The sequence below is a fragment of the Rhinolophus ferrumequinum genome, chromosome 3 (genome assembly GCF_004115265.2).
Source record: "Rhinolophus ferrumequinum isolate MPI-CBG mRhiFer1 chromosome 3, mRhiFer1_v1.p, whole genome shotgun sequence".
Taxonomy (NCBI): Eukaryota; Metazoa; Chordata; class Mammalia; order Chiroptera; family Rhinolophidae; genus Rhinolophus; species Rhinolophus ferrumequinum.
Window position 1 is genome coordinate 35,725,358 of NC_046286.1, and position 4,749 is coordinate 35,730,106.

Genomic DNA, 4,749 nt, shown 5'->3' on the forward strand with positions numbered 1-4,749 from the left:
CCCCACCTGTTTATTTTTGCTTTTTTTGTTTTTGCTTATGGTCTCAAATAGAAAAAATCATCACCAAGACTGATGTCAAAGACCTATGTTTTCTTCTGGGAATTTATTAGTTTCAAGTCTTATGTTTAGTCTTTAATCTATTTTGAGTTGCTTTTTGTGTATAGTGTAAGACAATGACCTAGTTTCCTTCTTTTCTATGTAGTTGTCCAGTTTTCCCCATTACCATTATTGTATAGTGTCTCCTTTTTCATAGATTAATTTACCATATCTGCGTGGGTTTATTTCTGGGCTCTCTATTCTGTTCCATTGATCTGTGTCTGTTTTTTATGCCAATACCATATTGTTTTGATTACTATAGCTTTGTAAGATATCAGGAAGTGTGATGTCTCCAGCTTTGTTCTTCTTTCTCAAGATTACTTTGGGTATTTGGTGTCTTTTGTGGTTCCATACAAATTTTAGGATTGTTTGTTCTTTTTATGTAAAAAATGCCATTGGAATTTTGATAAGCATTGAATTGAATCTGAAGATTGCTTTGGTGGTTTGAACATTTTCACAATATTAATCCTTCCAATCCATTATTAGCACTAAATATCTTTCTATTTATCTGTGTCTCCTTCAATTTCAGTTTTTAGAGTACAGGTGTTTTACCTCCTTCATTACATTTATTTCTAGGTAGGGAGTTGGCCGGTTAGCTCAGTCGGTTAGAGCGTGCTGCTCACAACACCGAGGTTGCTGGTTTGATCCCAGCATGGGCCACTGTGAGCTGAGCCCTCCAAAAAAAAAAAGAAAAAAGAGAGAGAGACAGAGACAGAGAGAGAGAGAGAGAGAGAGAGAGAGAGAGAGAGAGAGAGAGAAGGAAAATTTATTCCTAGGTATTTTATTATTTTTGATGCAATTATAAATGAAATTTTAGTTTATTGTAATCTCATACGTTTGTTTTCTTTCTTACTTCCCTTGCCCAGGGAGATATATCAGTAAAAATATTGCTAAGGGTAATGTCTGCAAATTTACTTCCTATATTTTCTTCTAGGAGTTTTATGGTTTCAGATCTTACATTTAAGTCTTTAATCCATTTTGAATTGATTCTTTTATATGGTATAAGGAGGTGGTCCAACTTCATTTTTTTGTATGTGTCTGTCCAGATTTTCCAGCCCCATTTATTGAATAGACTGTCTTTACCCCAATGTAAATTCTTGCTTCCACTGTCATAGATTAAATGGCCATGTAGGTGTGAGTTTATTTCTGGGCTCTCTATTTTATTCCATTGATTTATGTGTCTGTTTTTATGCCAGTACTATACTGTTTTGATTACTATAGCTTTGTAGAATGATTTGATGTCAGGTATCGTGATACCTCCCACTTTGTTCTTATTTCTCAAGATTGCCGTGGCTATTTGAGGCCTTTTATGGTTCCATATAAATTTTAGGAACCATAAAATAAATATAAATTTTTATATTTTCTATTTCTGTGAAAAATGTCCTTCGTGGTTTGATAGGAATTGTGTTGAATCTATATATTGCCTTAGGCAGTATGGACATTTTAACTATATTAATTCTTCCTATCCATGAGGATGGTATGTGTTTCCATTTATTTGTATCTTCTCTAATTTCTCTCTTCAATGTCTTATAATTTTATGAGTACAGGTCTTTTACTTCTTTGATTAAATTTATTCCTAAGTATTTTATAATTTTTGAAGCAATTGTAAGTGGAACTGTTTTTTAATTTCTTTCTGATTGTTTATTATTGGTGTATACAAATGCAACTGATTTCTGAATATTAATTTTGTATCCTGTTACTTTGCTGAATTCATTTATCAGTTTAATATATTTTTGGTAGAGTCTTTGGGGTTCTTTATATATAGCATCATGTCATCTGCATACAATGACAATTTTACTTCCTCCTTTCCAATTTGGATGCCTTTTCTTTCTTTTACAATGATATGGAGGGACCTAGAGAACATTATGCTAAGTGAAGTAAATCAGTCAGTCAGAGAAAGAAAAATACCATATGATCTCACTTATATGTGGAATCTAAATAATAGAATAAATGAACAAACTAATCAGAAACAGTCTCACAGATATAAAGAAAAACTGAGGGTTGTTAGATGGGAGGGTGGTGGGGATGAATGAGAAGGTGAGAGGATTAGAAAGCACAAATTGGTAACCACAAGATTGCCATGGAGATATGAAAGATGGTGTGAAGAATATAATCAAAAATGTTGTAAAGATTTTGTAGGGTGTCAGATGGGCACTTGTCTTATTAGGGAGACCACTTCAGGGACAGTATAGATGCCTGACCACTGCTCTGTGCACCTGAGGCTGAAGCTGAATAACAATGAATGTCAACTATAATTTTATATATATATATATATATATATATGTCACAGGATGTGGAGTACAGCATAAGGAATAGAGTCAATGGAATTTTAACAGTTGTATACAATTTCAGAGGGGTAGTAGATTGGGGGAGGGGGTTTATCACTTTGTGAGGGGTACAAATGTCTAACTATTACATTGTTTCGTACACCTGAAAGTAATTAAATAAATAAATAAAAAAAACAAATGAAATTAAAAAATTTTTCCCTTTCTGATAGCTTGTTATTAGGGTACAGAAATTCAACCGATTTTTCTATGTTAATTTTTTATCCTGCAAACTTTACTGAATTTGTTTATTAGTTTTAATAGTTTTTTGGTATAGTCTTTAGAATTTTCTAGATATAATATCATGTCAGCTGCAAATGAATTTTATTTCTTTTTCTTGCCTAATTGCTCTGGCTTGGACTTCCAATACTATGTTGAATAAAAGTGGCCAAAGTGGGCATCCTTATCTTGTTTCTGATGTAAGAGGAAAAGTTTTCAGCTTTTCACCATTGAGTATGATGTTAGCTGTAGGCTCCAATTGATTTATTTTGGTAGAAATTAAACGCTACTGATTTTATTAGATATCTAGCGTGCTTTTATTCAGAGTAGCTTGTTATGCTAGTGAACTTTACGTCCAGCCAAGAAAGTTGAGTGACAACTAAAATCCTTCTTGCTTCCCTCACCAAACCTTGTTTTTAGGCTTGGGTTCTATCAACCCAGAGAGGGAATCTTTCTTTTTTTTCAGTTTGTCAATGAAGACAGAATATCTTTTCTAAATCACTGTATGTGATGATGCAGCAGCTCCATCTTTCGGATCATTTTATTTTCTGTTAAACCTATCTAAAGTTTCCATTAAAACTAGGAAGTTCATGTAATATCAATCTGAGAAGTTTGTTGTTTAAAAACCATTTGTAATAGATAACAATATTGATGTACATTAAAAAACATTAGAATATAAAATGAAAAAACAAAGGGGAAGTTTCATCTATACTCAAATGCGTATAAAAGATATAAACCAAATTGTATCTTTCTCATATTCCTTGATGCATCAAACTCATGTAAGATGCATCAAAGAATATGAGAAAGATATAATTTGGTTTAAATTGAAGGAAGGTCTTGAAAATATGGTATAGTATGGTGGGAAGTGAAGAAAGAAATACCCCACTAATATTCTCCAGAATAGACATGCAAGCACTGGAAATTACACAGACAGGAAAAGTTGGAGAATCCCTAAGCTGGAGCACATTATCCCATATCCACAGATCATCAGTGGGGTGGGATTGGAGGAGAGACCAGAAGCCTGTACATTACCTTTATTTTTCCTCTAATCTCACTTTTTAACTGATAGGTGATATGTGTGAATGCGGATAGATTTTGTGAGATGGAAAAGAAACTAAAGAACTCTGTTGTTTCAGAACAAAAATAATTTTGGAGTAAAATAAAATATGTGCTAACCTAAAAAACAAAAATCTTAATTAAACTTTTCCTAAACTGTATTTTCACCAAAATGCTAGCTCACCCAGAAGCAAAATTTAAGTGCCACAATTTGCTGACATTGGACCCCAGCATAAGAGGCTCAATTAATTTAGAGAAAAATCAGGCAAACAAAGAAGCAAAATAGAACAAAACAAAAACTCAGATTGGAGTTGACATTGATGTTATATTAACACTGCTGACTGATAAAGGAAACATAAACTATGAAGAATTGATGTTCTTCAAAAAGTGACTGGGATAAATGGAAAAACCTCACAGATGTAATGGAGAGCTTTCACATAAATGTGACAGATTAGCCCAACTTGATTTACCTTCCCTTATACAAACTTGCACTAAATAATATAATAATGAAAAATTGTATTAACCCACATGTACAAAAAGAGTTTGAAAGGGGACACCAGTGAGAAAAGATTCCAACAGAGGTTTGGAAGAAGAAAAGGCAGTGAATTAAAATGTAACATCATGGAAAGTGATATTAAAGAGAGATATTGAAGCTATTGAAGAGAGGTTCAGAATTTGAGCAAACCATGAACCTGGAAAATAAGGTTCTTGTTTCAGGTGTCCCAGGACCTCCCACACTTTCAAAGACTCACTAGAAAGATTTATATGACTCAGCATATAATTGTACTCACAGAAAAAAAAAAATATTATACTGATACAAGACGGGTCAGTAAGAGAAAAAAAATATAGGTGGAGCCTGGAGGAATCAACATTCAGGTTTCCTATACCCTCTCCCTCCCCTGTCACACAGAGCGCACATTTCTTCCTTCAGGGAAAAGCAGTCCCACACGTGTGGTATTTCTGCTGAGGGAATACTGTTTCAGATAAGTAGCTTAGGGTTTTTATTGGGGGCTGGTCACGTAAGTACCTTTTGCCCAGCAACTACAAAAATTCT

At 33.6% G+C, this 4,749-nt stretch overlaps 1 non-coding gene across 1 annotated transcript; it reads left to right on the forward strand.

Annotated features, from left to right (window-relative positions):
* Positions 1-682: 682 nt before the first annotated feature.
* On the forward strand, positions 683-756 carry TRNAV-CAC (transfer RNA valine (anticodon CAC)). Its single transcript has one exon. It is a non-coding gene; the product is annotated as a tRNA-Val (tRNA).
* Positions 757-4,749: the final 3,993 nt, after the last annotated feature.